At 35.0% G+C, this 14,802-nt stretch overlaps 1 pseudogene; it reads left to right on the forward strand.

Moving 5' to 3' along the window:
* Positions 1–14,138: 14,138 nt before the first annotated feature.
* Positions 14,139–14,466, forward strand: LOC131752215 (large ribosomal subunit protein eL33 pseudogene; annotated as a pseudogene).
* Positions 14,467–14,802: the final 336 nt, after the last annotated feature.

The raw sequence follows: 14,802 nt of genomic DNA on the forward strand, positions 1-14,802 counted from the left end.
CCAAGATAGCTTAAAAGAGTAATGAGCGAGGAGCCAGAAAGCTCAAGGAAATAAAAATTAATCCCTTGGGAGGAAACAGAGAATAGTCTCTTTGTTAAAGCAGTTAGAAATGTATGGGTAAGGGTGTACTGGCACCTGTAAAATTCTTGATGGAGGCACTCTTCTTCATGCCAAGGTTAAATGCAGGAGATATACCTATTGACTGGACTCCTTATTTTGAATGGGAGATGATAGACTCTGGAATGGCAGAGGCCAGGTGGCAGCACTCCTTGGGCAGGAACAAGGTGGATTAATGACCATAATGGATCACAGAAGCCAAATGGTAATTAGATTGCTATAACCTGCAGCGATTTGTAAAGATGATTAATAGATCCCAGTGTTTCGAAGAATGAGAAAGATAGAAAGCTAAATAGGTATTACTTAACTTGAATAACTAAGAAAAAAGAAATGAGAACTAGTGAGCAGAAAGTGGACACCAGTGATCATGGTGCAAAAGAGCAACCCCTGGACCAGTTTTTAAAGGTAATTTCGTCTGCCTCATAGCCCATTGACCTATGGGGAAGCTGAGCTGCTGGAGGAAAGCCTTTGCAGTGTATTGAATGAAAGTGAGATATCCAAACTCTTTGAACACTGTTGGACATGGTGTCTGAGTTGACATTGATACCAAGGGACTGAAAGTACCACGATGATTTTCTAGATGGAATGAGGGTTTACGGAGTATAAGTGGTAAATGGAGTCTGACTCAAGTCCATTATACAGTGGGTCTAAAATATTCATGGACTAACACTGTGGCTATTTTCTAGTACCTAAGTATACAATTGGTATAGTTATGCCTAGTAGTTTGAAGAAGTATGTCATTGAGTTCCTGAACTGTGGAGTAAGACATTTTTGGCAGAAAGTGTCACGTGGAGGACCCTAAAACAGGTTCCTCCAGCCCCTTGGCAAGATAATAAACCAGAAACCAAACTGTCTCCCAGAGGACTTATAAAATTAACACCACCATCTAAGTTTTATAAGATATAGAGATATAGACCCCTATCAGACCCCCATTCAAACCCCAAAACTGTGTGTGGTGAGGTGAATTTACAATATTTCTTCAATGTGCAACTGGGAAATTGGGGGGAGTTAACACCAGTGAGGCCACACCACACTTAACCAAGGGGAGATGAAGCTGCTCAGTAAATGCTTCCCTTTCTTTATCTCACTGGATGGTACATTAGTATCTCATGCACGTGATGTCAAATAAAAACCCTCCTGAGAACTAGCTGGAAAGAACCGGATGTAGGGGAGTAGGCTGAGCCAATGGGATGATCAGAGTTTATCAGAGAGCTTTTTTCCTTGACGTCAGTTGGTTCTCAGGAGGGACCATTAAGAAGAGGTTGTTTCCAATGCTCAAGAGTGAACCAAAGTTCAGGGGCCTGAGGGGAGAAGAGAAGCCCAGCTATAGTTTAATCAAGTTAGTGTGCATTTTATCCAAATTGGTGAGTGGGGACAAACAGTCCAGCTAATTATTTTTGAGACAAAGAATGGGAATTTGAAGGGTCTATACCTGTCCTTTTCATAGGTAAACAAGGGAATCATCCAGAAGTCTTATGTAAGTCATATGGGGAAGAATTGTTCTCTGTTGTAAGCCCTTTCCAAAAACACAAAAAATTTGGAGGAGACTTCTTGACCACTGCTATTTACCAGGAGTACTGGATTCAAAGTTCAACATTGGCAGTGGTCAACTCAGAAAACACAACTTTCAGTTGTCTTTCCTTCTCCCTCTTTTTTGTAACTCCACAGAATCACTTTTTCAGGCTTTGCTTCTTGATAAAACAGCAAAGGCAACTCTTATATTTAGCCTAAATTAAGGGTCAATGTTATAACAGGACCAGTGATGCTAGATTAGTATTCAAGAGAATTGGCTTACTCTAAAATACTACTTGATATGAAAGAAAGTTTTATTAATATAGAAATACCAATGCCCAGAGACTATAAAGATCTGTATTTAACTATGTATTAGTTATCTGAACTTAGAAAAAAAAATACTTAAACTCCCCATATTTCAACTTATCAGCTAATGAACCATAGGCAACAATACTTGACTCACAGATTATTGTGAGGATCAAATGTTGTAAAGTATAGAAAAGTTTCTGTAATTCTTCTTGTAAAAGTAATTATTAGTTCCTGAATGTGTTTCTCTCTTTCAATTGTTTAACATAAATTTTTTTGCAACTGAAGATGTGGTAAAATAAGGTAAAGACTGAAAAGGGAAAAAGAAAGAAAAGAAAAGAAAGAAGGGGAGGGAGAGAGAAGGGAGAGAGAGAATGAGAGAAAGAGAAAGAATGAAAGGAAGGAAGGAAAGAAGGAAATTAATGGATGAAATAGCACACTGTCAGTGAGCTAGAAACTAATAGTTCCTGACTTGTAATAGGTGCAAAATACATATATTAAGCACTTGAAAGAGAGAAACCATGTCTTGCTTAGACAAGTTTAGTCTTAGAACTAAACTCATTTTGTCCCCTCGGAGATACTTCACCATCTGTGAAGTGCCCGTCTCCAGAGTCGTAACTCTGCAGGGTCCCTTCTCTGAGCTCCCGAGGTACCAGTTAGGCAGCTCCCTTCTTTAGAGGTTTGTCTCAGTTCTGAGAAATCCCTCCTTGGTGCTTCTAGATTTTCATATCTTCACCTTATTCTCTTTCATTCCATCACCACTCTAGTGAGGGAGGCAGGAGTGGAGAGATGGGTTGCTTCCTGCAAGTACTATCTGCATTATCACAATTTTCCTTTTTTCTATGTTTTGTTTTGTTTTTTTCATATCACCAAGATGTTTTAATGAATGTCTTATCTTAGATTCTCTCTGTTGAAATACATAGTACAATTCCTATTTTTCTGACTGAACCTTAACTCGTACCCTAACTCATCAGCCTAAATTATCTTTACCTGAGACGGTGGCAATAGTTGCTTCAATGTTTTTCAACCCACTGGTCTCACTCCTTTCCCAACAAATCTGCAGAGGCTGCCACTGATCTCTTGGAAATGCATTTCTACCCATTTTACTCAATGTCTTTAATGCCTTCCGTGGAACATCAAGGCCATGTCAATGTTTCTTTGCCTTCTTTTAGCATATAACTTTACTCTAACTTAGGCTCAGCAATTTTTATTTTCTGCAAAGGGCCACATTGTAAATATTTGATGCTTTGAGGACCATATGAGTAGTCCATATCAACTACTTATCTCTGCTTTTATAATAAGAAAGCAGCCATAGACAATACTAAAAGAATGGGTGAGGCGCATTCCAATAAAAACTGATGGCGGGCTGGAATTGGCCAATGCAGTGTAGTCGTCTGACCCCTGCTCTAAAAAAATTGTAAAAGAATATTCAGTTCCTTTAACATGCTATTCTACTTCATACTTCTGGTTTTATTCACATATCTAATCCTCTAAAATAAATAAAATAATTTTTTCCATTTGTTTGGCTGGTGAACCAAACAAACATCTTTTAGAAAATCATCAAAGACCCATTTAAAGAATTACCTCCGAGGGCTTCCCTGGTGGCGCAGTGGTTGAGAATCCGCCTGCCGATGCAGGAGACACGGGTTCGTGCCCTGGTCCGGGAAGATCCCACATGCCGCGGAGCGACTGAGCCCGTGAGCCATGGCCGCTGGGCCTGTGCGTCCGGAGCCTGTGCTCCGCAACGGGAGAGGCCACAACAGTGAGAGGCCCGCATACCGCAAAAAAAAAAAAAAAAAAAAAAAAAAGAATTACCTCCGAAATGAATGCTTGTTACCATACATTTTATGGAGAGTCTTCATCAGTATGTTCTTTATTCTCCTGCTTTACCTTGTAATTACCTCTCTTAATGCATATAATAATTTATTGGTTATATGCATATCACTTCCCTTTTTAAGGATGTAAGTTCCTTTAGGGAAGGGAGATTTTACCTTTTAAATTCAGCTTTTATCATTGGCTTTTGGAAACTCTTTTGATTGTGGAAGGATTGAATGTATGCATGAATGAATAAAATATGCATCATGCCTTTCCGGAAGCGTGTTCTTCCTGGTTTGCATTTTTGGAGGAAAAGTTGTTTCCACTTGAGACTCAGGCGACAAAAGACAAATAAAAACAAAAATACTTGCCTGTGATTACCTCTTTTTTTTTTTGCTAGATAATCTTTACTAAATTTTGAAGCTGCAGGGTGCCTCATTAAGAGAGACAACCAATTTATCACCAAGATTTTGAGAGAAGAAATATGGAGATAATCTGAAAGCATTTTCTTTTTAATACAGACTTGCTATTTCAAAATAAAGAGCTGATTTAAAAAGGGACCCTTAAAAACAATGGAGACCATACAGTAACATATTATCTTCATCACATTAAGATCCCAGCTTTAAGGCTGTCTTTTGAAAAAGAAAATGCTGCCAATAGGATGTTTACCATTTTTTAATAGTGTTTTCTGCCTGCATCCAATAATTCTGCCATACGTTTCTCTATTTTATTCCTATGTTGCCAAAAATTTCTGCGACTATATTTACTCATTGATTTGGGGACAGTAAATAATGAATAGTGTCATCACTAACAAATTAAAAACAAAACTAAACTGAAACTAAGAAGAACTTATACCATTAGCATGGTTTATAATTCTCAATCTTGCATTTTCTTTAGTGATGAAATATCTCATATTTTCTTTTGGCCTTTTCTCTGCCAGATGTATCAACCTCAAATATCATGCTGGTGCTTTTCACTGCAGTTAGGTCATAGCTGTCATTAGCAAAGAAATCCTGGGGAAAAAGTAAAACATATCAGGGGAAAACTAAAAAAGTAGCCAAAAACTCTGTCAAAATATTCAGGTTTGTAACAGGTAGTAGTTCTTATGAAAACAGATTCCAGGACCCCCCCCCAAAAAAAGTCAAACCCTGAGTGACTAGTCTGAATATTGCAAAGTGAACCAAAAACCACAGATGTTTCCAGGTTTATGTCTGAAAATCTGGAAAGGTGAATGATTTATATATTTTTATTTTTATGATGGGGAGAGAGAATTGTTCTGTAAGTAACAAGTCATGAGATGTTGGAACATATGTTGAAAAGCTCAGTGACTTGAATGCTGAAATTGGCTACCTGCTTTGTCTTCACAGCTAAACATATTTTATTTCTAGTTCAGAGATTTCTGCTACTTTAATACAATTTTTATTATTTTTGGGAGAAAATGGAGAGCTGACAGATAACTTTGACTACTTAAAGTATAGAGAAGAAATTTAGGACTTGTTCTTCATTGAAAAGATTAGGCATACTGAAAAAATTAAGTCAATAATATATTATTAAAAATATGCTTTTGGAAAATCTATATAATGTACTTCTAAGGAAAGGCAAATAGACTGCAATGAAAATTCTACATATTTTCCTCTCTTCTGTATCCATAGTCTACAATCTTAATAAAATTCTTAAACTCACATTCCTGACAATTGCTATATCAGAATATTATTTTTAATGTAGTCATTGTGAATCATGTTATTGACCAATAAGTATTGTTGAACTTTATAATCATTAAAATGATTAATATTCCTTTGAATATGTTTCAAAAGGTGCTTCTATTAATTTAATACATTAATCTAAATATTAGAATTGCTTTTTCCTACTTTTCTTTTTTATAGATTTCCTTCCTTGTCTCTTTCCCTCAGACCCAAGATACCACAAAATGGGCCTGCTACTTACATGATCACTGCACAGTTCTTTCAGACACATCTGAAAATGTATCATTTATAAGACAGCCTTTGAAATGAGTAATAACCCTAACCTTAACATTCAGCTTAATATTTACAGAAGAAAATTCATTAGCAAATATACACTAGTTATTTGGTATGGTTAATTTTACAGAAGCTTAATATTCTCAGTAGGGGATATGCAAATATGCAGAAATCTACCAGGAGTCTGTCTTCAGTCTCTCCTCACTAAATGCTATTCCTAATTTTAAATACAATGTATTAAATTCCCACTTGTCCTAGTGAGAGTCCAGTTATGAGATATAAATCACACCAGTTATTTTAACAGAAGAAATTAATATAAATAATTTGCAAACTAGATATAAAGCTGTTAACTAGGTAACTCAAAGAGCAAATCAAAAGCATGAAGATATTAGGGAAGTAGCAATTGCAGGAAGAAGCTCCCTACTTGGACCTAAAATCCCAAATGTTTCACAAATGGAAACTTGTTAACAATCTTTAGCTCACTTTATAATGGTTCTACCCTTTCTAAAATGTAACTTATCCAGAGATCTCTAACATCTTTAGATATAAATATATATTAAATTTATCCAGATTTTTTTCTAGTGGATGCAGCAGAAGTATTAGCCTGCTATGATTTATTATATTCTAGAAATGGAAGTCTCTGAAATATACTTTATTAAATTGACAATGTTACTTAATATGCTTAGGCTAAGTCAGTTATTATTATTTTAACATTGCCGGTAGTACCTATCAAGTGAAATCACAATTTTAGGCAACTTTGACTACTCCGACCTAGCTTTCTGCATATGGAACTAGGTTTTCTTTTAAAAACTGTATTTTCCAAAACAGATATTTGGTAGAATAGATATGTCCATGTATAAGATTCTAGATATAGATACTAGATCAATAGATAGATCTCTGATATACATTTATATATTAACTGACAATGTTATTATAGTACAATAAGATATGGATTTTAAACTATTCCTGTATAGACTACTGTGCTGTGAACCAGATTTCAAACATTACTTTTCAACAACAAACAACACATTTTATAAGGTATAAAACTGACATTAGAAATGTCCTTTTTATATATTATCATAGATAAAAACCATTAAATTATGTGATCTTGACTCAAAAGCATCAAACATTAAGAATATGTAAAACTGTTGATTCATCTGTGATGATAGGATATCATATATCATATATCATATATCACTTTGAGGAAAGTGTTTTTTTTTTCCTCTGAAACTCTCCTAATTTTGTCTCTTAGCATACAGCAAGTATACTTACCAAAACAGTTTGATATTGGTATATTAAATATGTTTCTGGTCACATACACTTATATTAACTCTCTGTGTTTCATTCCATACATTTTTTCTAGTCTCCAAAACAACATATCTAACTGACAAATATATACCTGTATTTCGATATCTCAAAGGCATGTAAAATGCAGCAATTTCAAAATCATACTCTCTCCTTTAGCTTGATCCACTTAAAATACTCCACTTTTCACAGGATAAGGCAGAAATTCATAGTATGTCATATAATGCCTCTGTCAGCTGATTCTTGATGCTCTTCCCTAGCCTCATCACCCATCACCCATTCTTTTGTGATATCCACACTGACGGTTTTTCAAGTGTACCTTATTATGGCTGACTCAAAGGCTCTGCACTTTCTAGTTCATCTGCCTGGATTGTCACCATGCGCCCATACACACCATTTCCCTAGTTCATCATGTTTCCATAGAGATGCTTTTCATGTCTTCAAAGGATAGGGCCTGTCTCTTTGTTAAGTGTTAATTTGATATAGCCAGGTTCACAATGCACTTTGTAATAATTGTTTTTTGATTTTTTAAACCTTCATCTGTTTTCCTCTATTAAGCTGAACTTTTTTGTGAAAGTAGGTACACTATTTTTGTTTTGCTGTTATAGTTTTTTTTTTTTTTTTTTACCATTGTCTAGAACAATGCCTGACACATCATAGACACTCGATGGACATTTGTTGATGAAAGGAACAAAGGGAGGGAGGAAGGGAGGGAGGGAGGAATGGATTAATGAATTACCAATGAATTTTTTTTTTTACTGAAAAACATCCCAAATTTGGAATCGGATTAAAATAATTTCAAACTCAGCCTCCAATATGAAGAAACTGTAACTTGAAATGTTGTGTCATATTTTTTTAATCTATAATGAGTAAAGTGCAATGTTCTAATAAACATTAAATGAAATAGTATATGTAAAGAATGGATGGCAAGCCATATTCTAGTTAGACATTCTGAAAAAAAGTAAAATTCCTCTCCCCCTACATAACAATAAAATAACTAAATTTGTGGTGGTTTTCTGAATGTTTCACAATGGCCAAATGTTTGCCATCTGTAACACAAATTTTGTTTTAAAGAACTGTTTTATTCAGATAAAATTAACATAACCTCACAATTCTCCTTTTAAAGTGTACAACTCCATGGTTTTTAGCGTATCCACAGAGTTGTTCAACCACCACCACAATCAATTTTAGAACATTCTCATTACCCGCCCTCCCCACAAAAAAACATACTCATTAGCAGTCACTCCCTGTCTCCTCTCTACCCACCTTCTGCAAGCCACTAATCTACTCTCTATCACTATAGATCTGCCTACTTGGACATTTCAAACAAATGGAACCATACCATATATGGTCTTTGTGACTAGCTTCTTTCACTTAGCATAATGTTTTTAAAGTTTATCCATGTTGTAGCAAGTGTCAATATTTCATTTCTTTTTATTGCCAAATAATATTTTATTGTATGAGAATGTAAAATGATGCAGCTGCTTTGGAAAACAGTCTAGTACTTCCTCAAAAGTTTAAACATAGAGTAACTGTATGACTCAGCAATTCCACTCCTAGGTATATACCCAAGAGAAATAAAAACATGTATCCACACAAAAACTTGAACATGAATGTTCACAGCAACATATTTATAATAGACAAAAATTAGAAACAAACCAAATGTCCATCAACTGATGAATGGATAAAAAATATGGTGTATTCATACAAATACTTTTGACACATATTCATAGTTTTGCCATCAGATTTCCTAACATGTTGTAAATCTTTAGAAATTTGGAAATATGATTTGGTCTACAAATTTAAATCTCATTTTTCATAATCCCAATAAGGAAATGAACGGTCTCAAGGTGGATTACATTAATGTAACATACTTGAAGTTTCTTAAAATATGTGTCATTAAAGGAAAAACAATATAGCATTTAATACTTACAACATACTTATATATTGTTATAGACTAAATGTTTGTGTCACCTCAAAATTCATGTTGGAACTTAATACCCAATGTGATGACATTTGAAGGTGGATCCTGTGGAAGGTGATTAAGTCATGAGGGTGGAGCCCTCAAAAATGGGATTAGCACCCTTGCAAAAGGTATCTCAAAGACTCCCCCTTCACCATAGGAGCACACAGAAAGAAGGTGGCAGTCTCTGAACCAGTGAGCCAGCCCTCAGCAGACACTGAATGTGCCAGCACCTTGATTTTGGACTTCTCGGCCTCTAGAACTGTGAAAAATAAGCTTCTGTTGTTAATAAGCTAATCAGTCTTTGGTATTCTGTTATATCAACCCAAATAGACTGAGATATATATTTCTCCAAGATACATAAATGAATTTTAACTATTTACCTTCACATGCACATATATGTTTGATTCTACACAGGTCATACAACTACATTTTCTGTAAACAAAACATATCAGTAAGAACTGTACTTAGATATTGATCATAGATCTCATTTGCTGATGAGTAAAAACATCTTTTATAAATACTTTCTCATATATATCTTTTAAAAATATTTATCAATGAAATATTTTAAAATATGAAGTAATTCTTCTTATAGTTTATATATACATACATAAGTATACATATACTTATAGAAAGGTAGATATCAAAATTAATATCTATTTATATATTTCCTCTTCTAGGGCAGCCCTGCTTAAGACAAACTGTACTTAGAATGTTGCAATTTCTCTCTATAAAGTAGATTATGTATATTGTTATTAAAACCTTGGTCTATCACACTATAAAAATCATTTTAGATTGAATAAAGAAATTTTACAATTTTTTTAGAGATTTGTCATAACAAGTTATTTATATGAAAAGAGCAATTATAAAATCAGTCCTTAAAAAGCTAAATACTCTTCATAAGAGTATACAATTCCACTTTCACATTTAATCTAATTAGTATGTTTAGATTTTTTTGTCTGATTTTGAATGCAGTGTTCTATATTAGCAGAATGTTCTCTTTTGTAATAATCATGGTCAATCGACAAAATTGCTATGTTGTTAATGAATGGCAAATGGGACTGTCAAGGATCCCAATGAGACTTCTTTTTCCTTTTCCCTATAAAAACTGATCAAATAATTGGTGTACCAGATTGAACTATGTGAAGATGTGTGTATATTCAGGTGCTTAGAGACCCATAAATAGTCACTGCTCTGTAATCATAACTGAAGCTCTAAGAGTCTATGGAGACTGACTGGGGCATTGTATAACTGGTAAAGTAGGGTATATATTTCCTCACTTGGACTCCTGAAGTCTGTTTAATACATCTGCAGAAAACTTTTTACTATCTCATCCATATCACCATTCTTTACTTTTTTCTTTTTATTTTCTATAGACATATTTAAGAATATTATGGAAATTAGAAAAAAAAATAATTTTTAATAAAAAATACTTTTCCTCTTTTTTGTTTCTATCTCATCTTTGTCTTTATGTAGGTATATTTTATATTACTTAAGATACCAATGGATGTATTATTTAGAATTACAGTTATTTGTGTGGAAGATGTCTGTCCATTTCCCCATGGTTCCTGTTGCCATTTTCATGCACACTGGGTCCCTATGTACTTTTAGTACCAATGGTAACAACTGTGTATCTCTTTGTTAGAAGACTGGCCTCAAACTTTCAGAGTACATATTTCCTGAGTGTATGTAAATATGGAAAAGCTTTTATATTACATCTCTTCCACAAGCATTCCTTAACAAGTATCTGATTAAGGTGGGGATATAAATACCCAGCTCTATTGCCCTTAATCAGGATCACCTGGACATACGATCTACACTTTCTCCAGAGTTCCCCTCCAGGGTTGAGCCAATCCTCTTCTAGCTCTTATTCCTAACTGCCAGTCCAGTTGACCACAGCAAACCTAGGACCACCCCCAGGAGCTGGACTGTAAACTGTAGAAGTGGTAGCTACAGAAGGTCAGTGGCTTCCTATAGACCTTCCATGAGTTTCCCTTTTCCACTTTGGTACCTGAGAGAGGCTGGCTTCTCTGACTAACTTCTTAGTGTCTCCTTCTCTGATCCATCAGTTCGTCCTACCTTCACTTCTGCAAATCTCACAATTGTGCCAGATCTAATTGTTCCTTGGGTTCCTTATCTATAACATTCATTGTGACTTATACATAGTGACAAACACTTAATGGTCAACACATAAATATTTGATGAATATGTGGATGGTTATTTCACTGAAAGAGATCATTTACTAAGTGACTGGGAAATTATGTCTCCCAAATATTAAGTATTTCTTTTTCACGGATAGAATTAAGTTCAGCCATAAGCTGTGAAGTTATTTCACTAAACTTATGGATCCTTATGATGTTTAGAATTCAAAGCAATTATTTTGTGAATTTATAAAAGAAACAAAAGGAAGACATAGGAATAGAATATTCACATCCCCAGTTAATACTTTAAAATTGATCAAGTGCTAAATGTACCAACCATTGCCTGTTTAATTGGAGCATAGATAAGTGTGTTCAAAGAAAACATGATTCAGTATCTCTGCAAATAAATTGGATCATATTGAACTTTCTTTTTTCTTGCTAACAAAATAAAGACATTTCTAAATAAGCATCAGAAAACATTAAGTAATAATTTGTGGTAAAAATTGTGAAATTTTATACATTGCATCTCAAAACTAAGCCTTGAAAAATAGCAGTGTTTAGGTGCTGCATGTGTGCAGAAAGATGTAAAGTATCACTTGTTTTATTCAACCCTACAATGAAGAAATTTAATAGGGGTCACTAGGAATTATGTCAGTTAAGTAGCGATGATGTTTAACCATGGGAAAGGGAAAATAAATAATGAGACTTGAATTCGAAGATTTATTATATATGTAAGAAACCATTCAATGCAATAAAAACTCATAAAAATTAATATTTTCAAGTTAAATTATAACAGCAAATTATTTATATGTCACTTGTTAATGCTGCTCTCATTATTCACTCTCAATGTGCTGAATAAATTTTAGTGGAAGCATGAATGTTATCTTCAATTCAAGCTAGCCTTTACTCTGCTATTTCAATTGGACTGACAATTTTTTCTTCTACTCCACTCTTCCCCCAATAATGTTATTTCTATTTTTTGGTGGGGGAGGAAAATGAACTATGGTGTGATTACATTATAAAATATAAGTAATCTATAGGAAGTAAGGATTACTTGAGTTAAGCAATGTTTAATAACATTTTTCACACTAAGTAAATTATGGAAAATACCAGCTTTAGTATCTATTAGCTGTGCGATCCTACCTCCATTTCTCCTATCTGAGGTGTGTTTCCACAGCTGTAAAAAGCAAGAAGCTATCCACCAAGTCTACTTTATGGAATATACTTGAAGTTCAGTAGAATTAATGAATGTACAAATGTGCTTTGTAAATCTTAAGATAGTGCCTGGCTGAAAAAACAAAAAATACTGTGAATTACGCTGAGTATGGTTTTTTTTGGTTTTTGGGGGTTTTTTTTGCGGTACGCGAGCCTCTCACTGCTGTGGCCTCTCCCTTTGTGGAGCACAGGCTCCGGACGCGCAGGCTCAGCGGCCATGGCTCACGGGCCCAGCCGCTCCGCGGCATGTGGGATCTTCCCGGACCGGGCCACGAACCCGTGTGCCCTGCATCGGCAGGCGGACTCTCAAACACTGCGCCACCAGGGAAGCCAAGAGTATGTATTTTAGTTAGCTCTTCTTTGAAGCACATCTCAAAATTACTTTCATAGCAGCATCGAGACTGGTATTTGACGAAACAGTTACTTACCATGGCCCAGTTTACATATAAGATCAGCCATCAGAGTAAGCCTTAAATAAATAGAAGATATTTGCCACAGCATGAAAAGGTATGTATATCATTAACATAAAGAATCTATTCAAAAATAAAAGCTTTCTCACACAGAAAAGGAAAATTCAAATGGTCATTCAACATAAGGAAACATTGTATGTGTCGCCAATGTTGCAGGCTAATAAAAAACATAAAAACAAACAAAAAACCAAAATTCTTATTTAAAAATGATAGGTATATTTGGATAACAGTTTGGTGGCTTATTAAAAATCTAAACGTACTCTTACCACATGATCCAGCATTTGCGCTCCTTGGTATTTACCCAAAGGAGTCAAAAACTTATGTCTATACAAAAACCTACACAGTGATATTTATGGCAGCTTTATTCATAATTGCCAACATTTGTAAGCAATCAAGATGTCCTTCAGTAGGTGAATGGATAAATAAACCATGGCACATCTGACAATGGGAATAGTCAGCACTAAATAGAAGTGAGCTATCAATTCATGTAAAGATGTGGATGGACTTTAAATGCATAAGTATTACTAAGTGAAAAAAGCCAATCTGAAAAGACACATAATGTGTGAGTCTGACTATAAGAATTTCTGGAAAAGGCAAAATTAAGGAGGCAGTAAAAAAAACAATCAGTGGTTGCCAGGGTTGGAGTAGGGGGAAGGGTGAATATGACAGAGCATAGAAGATTGTTAAGGCAATAAAAATACTCTCTGTATAAAACTAGAATGATGGATGGATGTCATTACACATTTGTCCAAACCCATAGAATGTATGAAATTGAGAGTGAACTCTTATGTAAACTATGAACTTTGGGTAATTATGGTGTGTCAGTGTAGGTTCATCTATTGCAACAAAGGTACCTCTCTGGTAGGGGGTGTTGATAATTAGAGAGGCTATGCATTGTGGGGACAGGGGCAATATGGAAAATCTCTGTACCTTTGTCTTAATTTTGCTATGAACCTAAAACTACTCTAAAAAATCTTTTAAAAAGTGATAGATATTGTCCTTTGTAAAAACTGTACTGCAGGAATTAAGATGGGTGAAACTGTCACCCAGGGGTTAGGGAACATCAACCAGTCTATTTATATCTCAAAATTTCGTAATGCATGGGTATTATCTACGATCCCTTCCATGAATGGTCTTGTGATCAATGAAGTGGAGAGACCTCAGGATAACCCAACTGGCAGAGAGGACCTCTGGACACTCAGAGGAGAAGTTGGAAACTGTAGCAAAGCTAAACTTTTTGAGAAATTTTAAAAGGCAATATGGAGCTATTTGGAGCCTGTGGAGGTCTGCTGGGAACAACACTTCTAAAACGACATATATGTCTGAAAGGCTGTGGTCCAAGGCCATTTTTGCCGGCTATAAGCAGGGTCTCTGGAACCAGAGGGAGCACACAGCTGTTCTTAAAACTGAAGGTATTTATACTAGAGATGAAACTGACTTCTATCTAGGCAAGAGATACGCTTATGTGTACAAAGAATAACACAGTAACTCTTGGTGGAAAACCTAACAAAACCAGAGTAATCTGGGGAAAGGTAACTCACACTCATGGAAACAGTGGCATGGTTCGTGCCAAATTCTGAAGCAACCTTCCTGCTAAGGCCATTGGACACAGAATCTGCATGATGCTGTACCCTTCAAGGATTTAAACTTATTGAAAAGTACGTAAATAAAAGTGTGGTTTGGTAAAAAAGCAAAGAGGCAATTTGGAAATATTACTAATCACATATATTTTTAAAAGTTCACAATATCGATCCAATGAAAATGTATAGAATCTATAAAGAACTCAGGCTGGTTGTTCATGATATGAAAACAGTAAGAATCAATTTGTCAATTGACACTTTAACTTTTAGAATATGGAACAGCTAATACTGTCTCCTATATAAAGGCATCCACACTCTTGAACACTAGCACTCAAATAACTATAAATTTAAATTACATTTCCTTAGGAAATTAGGAAAATAGAAGTTTCTAAACTACATTAT

Source organism: Kogia breviceps, chromosome 3 (assembly GCF_026419965.1).
Source record: "Kogia breviceps isolate mKogBre1 chromosome 3, mKogBre1 haplotype 1, whole genome shotgun sequence".
Classification (NCBI taxonomy): domain Eukaryota; kingdom Metazoa; phylum Chordata; class Mammalia; order Artiodactyla; family Physeteridae; genus Kogia; species Kogia breviceps.